Below are 9,154 nucleotides of genomic sequence, written 5' to 3'. Positions count from 1 at the left end.
CAGATTCTCATCCACATCACAACAGATTGCAACTAGAAAAAGTGCCCTTGGCACAGGTCTCCACCAGGAGGATAGGACTGTGTGAGACGTTTGGCAAAATGTTTAGGAGTAATATAAAGATGTTTTTTGTTTTAGTTTTTTGCAAGAATTTTCTTAAGGTTGTTGAGGAAATGCAGAGCCAGATCACTCATAGCATCTCTGAGGATAGAATTCTGGATGAGCAGGACATGTGCAGCATTTTGAACGAAACGGGCCACTCCTGAAAACTTTGGAAGGCAATCTTAGCTAATCAGTGTAGAATCTGAGAAATCCAACAGACTCGTCTTGATCACATGACTACAGAGATCATGTGGACCGATTTGCGTGAGATTTGGATGAAATCTGTGCGACTAACATAAGCAATGTGTTTTGCAGAAATCGGTCTCATGGTGGCGCTATAACCGGCAGATGTGGAGGGATGCAGGGACAATGTTTTTCCATGGCCTCTAGGGAGTGAGCATACATAGGTTGTATACAGATCGATGCAGTTATAGCAGAAAACAGGAATTGGCCTGTTATAGCGCCATCGTGAGGCTGATTTGTGGCAATTTCACGGATATTGCACACTGTGTTTGTGATTTGTGGCATTTTTTCGAAACGGACCAATCGTGTGAGCTTTGGAAGCCAATCTTAGCCAATCAGGATGGAAGATGGGAAATGGTGCCGCTCCGTGTTGATCACATGACTATGGAGATAGTGTATACCGAATTGTGTGATGTATGGATAAAATGTGTACGAGTAATCTACAGAAATGTGTTTTGCCTAAATCGGCCTCATGGTGCCGCTATAACAGGCCGTTGAGGAATATTTGGGGCAGATGTTCGTCGTTGGCATCCAGGGAGTGTGTGTGCAAAGTTTGGCATGGATCGGGCCAACGGTGCCGGAGATTAGTTGATAACGGACGGACGGACAGAAGGACGGATGGACGGACACACACACACACGGACGGAGTGCAAAACATACTCTCTCCCCATGCCTTCTGCCTGGTGGAGACAATAATTGGAGGAGCCGCAGGTTAATCCAAAGATTCACTGTTTGATTCTCTTTCATTAAAGTTGAAAAGGATGAGTTGTTGAAAAGGATGAGGCCGCACAGCTCTCTTAGCCACAATGCAAGAGTTTATTAAAAGGTGCATAATGTTTCAACAATATAGCCTTCCTCAGGGTTTAACAGAAAGTGAATGCACGCATCACTTATAAAAGGGTGTGCGGTCACTCCTTGAGTTTACCATTAAAGTTAAGATTAACATGCAAGCCATGATTTGTACATAAAAAAAACACACTACTATTCTGCATGTCCTCGACTTGATTACTATATTTGGTAGTTTTTCTGGATACCGCATCATGTTTTTTGTGAGGGTACCTACCCTAGGGGACACGGGGAGAACATAAGATCAAGCGTTTTTAAGCACATTGCAATTTCAAGATAACTGATAAAATCACCTGGGTATACAAGTCACAAAAAGATACAAGGACCTATACAAAGCCAACTTTCCCCCATTTCTTGACAAACTACAGGCATCTATTAGGTTTTGGCAAACTGATTGAATAAAATGATTAGTCTACCTCAATTACTTTACCTGTTCCAAAATGTATTTAACAAAAACATTCTTTAAACAACTTGATTCTCTTATCTTACCCTTTCTGTGGTCCAACAAGAGTCATCGTATTTAAAAGAGTCATTTATGTAAACCCAAATCTGAGGGTGGCCTTGCATTGCCAGATTTCACACGATACTATTATGCAGCAAATGTCAGAGCGACTTCTCAGCATCTCCCCAATGCTGGAAAGAGAGGACTGCCACCCATACAAACCCGAGACTATCCTCCTGGCACCAACTAAAGTACATGGGTCTAGATATAATGGCAATGTTTTAATACGAGCCTCTCATCTGGAGACAGATAGGCAAACTAATAGACCTGAGCGCAGTACGTCTATTATTGCCAATTGTGGGCAACCCATTATTTCCCCCATCCAATATGGACACCGTTTTCAAGCAATGGGAGTGGGCACCACTTTAGTAGACCTATATACCGAGGGCGTCTTTTCCTCATTTCAGCAGTAGACAAATTTGGGCTACCCGGTACTCTTTTCTTTCTTTTTTTAGATACTTACAGATTAGGGATTAAGTTAAGAGAACCATACCCTTATACAGATCATTGACACAGGCTACCATCAGGAACCCTATCAAACTATCTCCATTTTCTTCAAACCTTATTTCTCAGTTTTATGTTAGGCTCCGAGAGGGTAAAGAGGATACCTCAGGTATATGAACAAGATGGGAAAGAGAACTGGGTATACAGATATCAGAAGAACAATGGAACGATTCCCTCCTGCAGATTCATAGATGTTCAATCAATGCAAGACACTGTCTTATGCAGTTCAAGATTGTCTATCTTGAACTACACTACTCTAATGTCAAATTGCATAGAATATTCCCCTCTGTGTCACCTCTGTGTGAAAAATGTGAGTCTGGGGAGGCCACCCTGGCCCATTGTTATATGTTATGTCCCATAATTCAAAACTACTGGATCAACGTCTTTAATACAATATCCACAATATTTTCGTTTCAAATTACACCAGATCCACAAACTATCATCTTTCATAATTCTGCAACCATGAGTGGCCTCCCCATGGCTCACAGATGTTTTCTTAATTTCTGCCTCATGTCTGCTAAAAAGTGTATACTACTGCTATGGAAAAAGGAAAGAAGGTCCCAGTGTCAAAATGTGGCTATAGCTGACCTGGTCAATATGTTGGAGGTGGAGAGGATAGGCCTACAATACTTGAAACTAGACCAAACTGATAAATTCGATTTGATATGGCAACCCTTCATACAACATCTGGGATGAATCGCCAGTTACAACACTGCTGCTAAATGATGTATCTACAATAAGGCGAAGACAGCCTGTCCAAATCAATTTCTGCCTGGCCAAATGGCAAAATCCATACACTGAGAAAAAAGAGAGGACACCAGACCTGAGAACTATTAGTGGACAATGGACGTCGCGCATAGAGCGTGACCCTCGATCACCCATTGGAATGCAAATGAATGCCTTTCAGCCTTTGCTGCTTTGTAGCCTACTCTTCTGGCAGGTACTGTATTTTGAAAGCCTCATTAGTGCTTCTGGTTGTGCGTGGGGGGGGAGGGACGACGACGACAACAACAACACATCCTACCCGCCCAACATGTAATTCCTGGAAACGCCTCAGTGATGAACAGGTAGGAAAAACATCATCACAATTTACTATCAGGGAAACCCCATCAGAGAAGTAAGATCAGCATGTAAGATTATAATAAAACATACAAGGCTTACGTCATTGGGGATTTTACTGGAAGTTAGTCTCACATAGTCAGATGATTGGATAACACACACACACACACACACACACACACACACACACACACACACACACACACACACACACACACACACACACACACACACACACACACACACACACACACACACACACACACACAGTCTGTTTAACCACTTAAACCCTGTGAATACTATACTTGCTTGACAGGAGTCCCTCAGGGCTGTACTAGAGTATAAACTGTTTTCTCTCTACATTAAATATATTCACTGAAAATAGCTGATGTGCAAGCTCACAATGCGTCGCAACCAACACACTGTAAGCTTGTATTGTAGATCTGCTATTTTATGCAAAAGTTTACCCCAGAATACGGTGCAGAGGTTTAAAACATCATCACCATTTACCGTCAGGAAAATGTAAGATATTGTAAAATATACAAATGGCTTACGTAGTTGGGCATTTTACTGGAGGTTAGTTATCTCCGCCTTTCTCTGCCTACCAATCAGACAGATTTCAGGTCTGGCACACAAGTCAGCAAACCCACAAAGCAAGACAGCTGTTTCATCCGTGTGAACATCCAATGTGATGGAATTTTGTTGTGACGCGCACATCATCACCACCATGGCAATAGTAAGGATTGGGAATGACGTTATAAGGTAAATCAAAAGGACCAAAGCTAGAGTACAAAGCATTACACATTAAACCATAATGTACACTGTAGAGACCATGTTCCATATGAACATGTTACTCAACACAGTCCTTCATAATTTACATATTACATTTCCCAATAGCAGTTTAAAATATGGGCTACAAAGTTATCAAAGTTTCTATACATCTTAAAAAAATAAAAAAATAATAATATAAGTTTAAACCCGTCAAACTACCTCCCCCTGGCCAGCCGGGGCGCCTGATGGAGGGGAAAGGAAATGGTTGGAATAACGTACCTCCCCGTCAGGTGAAAAGAAGCGGCTTGGCTTGGACTCCTCATGCATTGAAGGAAACATGAGGTCAGTCCATTGCTCTCCCCAGGTTAATTGGCAGAGGGATAGCACCCAGGATTACACTAGACAATTAACACTGGGTGAAAAACATGGGTTACAAAACTTGTGGGATTAAAATACTGGTAAGTAAAATTTGAAATACGAACATATGACAGAACAAGTCTTCAATCATGCCTCCCAGGATGACAGTTAGGTCTAAATCACCACCTCTTCAGAGGCCTAAAGTTACAAATTGACTAATCTTGCCCTCTGCTGGTTGATGTGAAGTTTGTTCCCTTGTTCCCTAAAGCAAATACATTTTGAGTTTGTCTGAAATCCTACCATGAATGATGAGAACTTAACAGGACAGAGAAGTTACTTGAAAGGTGCACGTGGAGGTTCTTACTTGGCCTACGGCAATTCATAAATATTAATTATAGAGAATAAGTGAAGCTCTAGATCAAACGTCTCATCAAATTATTTCAATCTATATTACCCCTTATTGCTGTAATGTAAAAATTGCATCATTGCTAATATTATACTCAAATGTTAAAAAAAAATGGGATATGAAAATCTGGTTCACTAGAAGGGGTCCATCTACAAGTTCTCAGTTTGCGCTTTAAAATGCCACAAATCATAAATGCAGCGTCCGACTGCGTCTTTGCGCACACACTCCCAGTAGGCCAAGTAAGAACCCCATCCCAAATCAAACACACAGTCACACATCACAACACAACTCCACATATTGGAGCACCATTTCGGACACTTTTTGCTACTACTCCTACAGATTTTGTCGAACATGTTGGTACACATTATCTCTGGGGTCATGTATCACTCAGATTTTTCATATTCCATTCCAATTAGCTTATAGCTGCTATGCCTTCCAAAGTTTGTGGGACATGGGAAGACCTGAGCTCCAAGGGAAACGCTCCACACTTTTACATCTCTTTCTGTTTTCAGGAGATGTGTGTATAGGTTTATTGTGTTTGTGTCTGTTTGTTTTTTTACCTAAACCAGGGCAACCAAATGAACAGCAAAAGTCCATCATCCATAATATGTTACCATTCATGCACTTACTGTATGTGAGCCACATGCCATCTGTGTGCACCTTTCAAGTAGCCTAACTTCTCTGTCCTGTTAAGTTCTCATCATTCATGGTAGGATTTCAGACAAACTCAAATTTTATTTACTTTATATCAACCAGCAGAGGGCAACATTAGCCCATTTGTAACTTTAGGCCTCTGAAGAGGTGGTGATTTAAACCTAACTGTCATCCTGGGAGGCATGATTGTCATATGTTCGTATTTCAAAATGTACTTTATTTTAATCCCACAATTTTTGTAATTGTCACCCAGTGTCAATTGTCTAGTATAATCCTGGGTGCGATCCCTCTGCCAATTAACCTGGGGAGAGCAACGGACTGACCTCATGTTTCCTTCAATGCATGAGGAGTCCAAGCCGCTTCTTTTCACCTGACAGGGAGGAACACGTTATTCCAACCATTTCCTTTCCTCTCCATCAGGCGCTGGCCAGGGGAGGTAATTTGACAGTTTTAAACTTTATTTATTTTTAATTTTATTTATTTGTATTTTTGAGTGGTGCAACCACTCCAAGGAACAGCAATGTCCGTGTTCACCTATGTGACGTTAATGTGTGTGTTGATGAGCACCAGTATGACTATGAGTACCAGTAGGGGAGCTGTTGTGCCAGAAGCAGAGAGAGAGAGATAGTGCTGCACTATAGTGCTGCACACAGTGCTGTTGCCTGCTAATGAGAGACAGACAGAGAGAGAGAGAGAGAGAGAGAAAGAGAGGAGGGGGGGGGGGGGGGGGGGGGGAGGGGAGTTGCACCACTCAGTTCACGGGTGTGATTTTTTAAAAAGATTTATAGAAACTTTGATAACTTTACTAACTATGTAGCCCATATTTTAAACTGCCATTGGGAAATGTAATATGTAAATTATGAGGGACTGTGTACAGTATATGTTGAGTAACGAAGCTATGGAGCTAAGCTATTCTTAGCTCCATCTCAAAAGTGATGGAAAAAATTGTCTATAAACAGGTGTATCTTGCCACAAAATAATTAATGTACGAATTTCAATCCGGCTTCATAACATCCCACTCCACTGACACATGCCTCCTCTATTTAAGCACAAGGTGGATGCTGGCAAATACTGTGGCATGGTCGTAGTGGACCTCCAAAAGGCTTTTGATACCGTGAACCACTCCATACTCTATTCTTTCTTCCTATTACCCCTCTACCTACCCCCCCCCCCCCCGACACGGTCGAGGCAGATGGCCTCGTTACCATTGTCGCAATATTGCTTGCTCTGGGTGGATCTTTCTTGGTTGTAAAGTGTCTTGAGACAACTTGTGATTTGACACTGTAATAAAATTGAATTGAATTGAATTGAATACTGGTCAACAAGCTAAAAGCAATTGGTTTTGATAGCACATCAGTGAGCTGGATGCAATCCTACCTGGAGGGGAGAGAACAGATGGTGGAGTTGAACAGAACACTGTCCCCCCCATCCTGGAGGCAAATCTTTCCGGTGATAAAAATGGCCACCAACGTAATCAAAAAAGTCAACCAAAGAACAAGATTCCAAATTCCAATACAGGATCTCCTCACTGGTCGACAAAAACACCTTGAAAACCCTAACAGGAGCCCTCATACAAGGTTTCTTCGACTATGCATGCACCTCTTGGTACCACAGCACCTCAAAGGGCCTTAAAACAAGGCTCCAGACCTCCCAAAACAAACTGGTCAGGCTACTACTTGGCCTCACTCCCAGAACCCACCTCACCCCTGCCTTGACAGGCATGAATGGCTTAGGGTTGACGACAGAGTACAGCATCTTGCAATGGGTCTGGTCCACAAGATTCGATACACCACCAAGATACCCATGTACCTGTCTAAATACTTCCTTAATGTCAACGAAGTCCACACCACAACACCAGAGTGAGCTCAACAAACCATGTGCAACCCAGATTTGGCACAAACAAGGGACTAAATTCATTTCGCTCTTATGCCACCAAAATGTGGAAAGCCCTACCAACGGTCATTAAGACATGCAAATCCCTTGACTCCTTCAACACCGCTCTCAAAGGGCACCTACGGATGGCTGCAATTAGAAACTGGCCCCCGTCAAATCTGAATCCCCCACCCACCCCTTTTTCCCCTCACTGTATACGTTTTCTTTTCCCTTTGTACTTCCGTTATGATGATGATTTCCTGTTTTTTGGCTATATAGAAGTGTATATTTTTTAATGTCTCTAAATGTTATGATTAATTGAACATGGTGGACCTTCTTGTAAACAAGTGTAGTGCTTTACTGGTCGTCCACTCACAGTTGACAGTTTTTGTAACAGTTGTGCTTGAAATGTACTGTAATTCTGCAAACCGTTAATAAATATTTCAATCAATCAATCAAAACATGGTCTGTACAGTGTACATTATATAGTTTAACGTGTAATGCTTTGTACCCTAGCTTTGGTCTTTTGATTTACTTTATAATGGCATTGCCAATCCTTACTATTGCCATGGTAATGATGACCCTGATCCTCAGCAGCTGTGTTGACCTATATGTCTGTCATATAGCACTGACGATTGTTTCATGAGCCCTTCCTATCACTCATGCACTTTGAGCATGTGACGTTAGCACATGGTTAAGCATTTAAAAATCAAATACAAATGTAATTATTATAATAATAATTATTATTATTATCTCCGCCTACCAGTCTTCCACCACCACCACTTTAGTTCCTTTTAGTTTTTGAGACCAGTGCACTTGCAATCAACCTCATACTACAGTATAAGAACAAAGGAAGTAGGCCTATGTTCTTTTAGAGATGTTTGTGCACCATAGGAAGGAAATCTGACATGTCCAAAATGTATAAGTGCTGTAAGTGATATATGTATGTGTGTGTGTGTACACGTGTGTGTGTGTGTGATGTTTTTACGGCGTAAAGCCCTCTGGGGAATTCTTTTGCAGAAAATGGCAGATCTACAAGCTTATGTGTTCTTATATTATCACCACTTTACCCAAATACAGTTCAATGTGTCAGTTGCGAGCAATGGCGCCCAATGTGTTAAAGTTAAGATTAACCGGAGAACCAGTCATCAAATCAGGACACTAGTGTCGTTCGTGAACAAACGAACGATGGTATCCGGTTTGCAGTAGGGGGCCGTTCCTTTCTTAGAGGAGGGGGGGGGGGCATTCTCCTCCATGCGACTATTATAGGCCACTGTGAGTCTGATGCGAGTCTATAGCGGCACCATAGGTGTGCAGAATACAGCGGTGTACAGAAGGATCTAAAGAGCGATATCTTCACAGGTACAGAGCACATGTAGTACAGTGTTGTATCCATTTATGTATGAAACTGTTAAAATGTTGCACTGGAAAATGTTGGACTAAAAGCTATTTTACATGGAAGTTCATTGTTGCCTGCTGGTTTTTTTAGGGGTTGCATTAACAAGGTTAGTCGAGGTAGCTTAATTTATAGACATATTTTATCAAAAGGTAATACAAAATTGTGATCTCACTGCCAGAGCAGACGGGTGTGGGGCCACCTTATAGAATTACAATGAATGCGTCTTAAAAATATATAAATATACAATAAGCCAGTCTTTTAAACTCTTTGAAGGTAATGGATCCCATGAGATCCGGCTCCCTTTGACGTTTTGGAAGGTACAGTACGGTAACTATTCCACGAAGAACCAGAATAATACAGTTTGTTCAACATGACATAAGCAACTGGTAAAGGGAACAGCAGACAATTGTACAAAATAATTTGCATGAATGTTCCAAATATT

The sequence above is a fragment of the Protomyctophum parallelum genome (genome assembly GCF_964188405.1).
Source record: "Protomyctophum parallelum genome assembly, chromosome: 19".
NCBI classification, from domain to species: Eukaryota; Metazoa; Chordata; class Actinopteri; order Myctophiformes; family Myctophidae; genus Protomyctophum; species Protomyctophum parallelum.
This window is presented reverse-complemented; position numbering follows the sequence as displayed.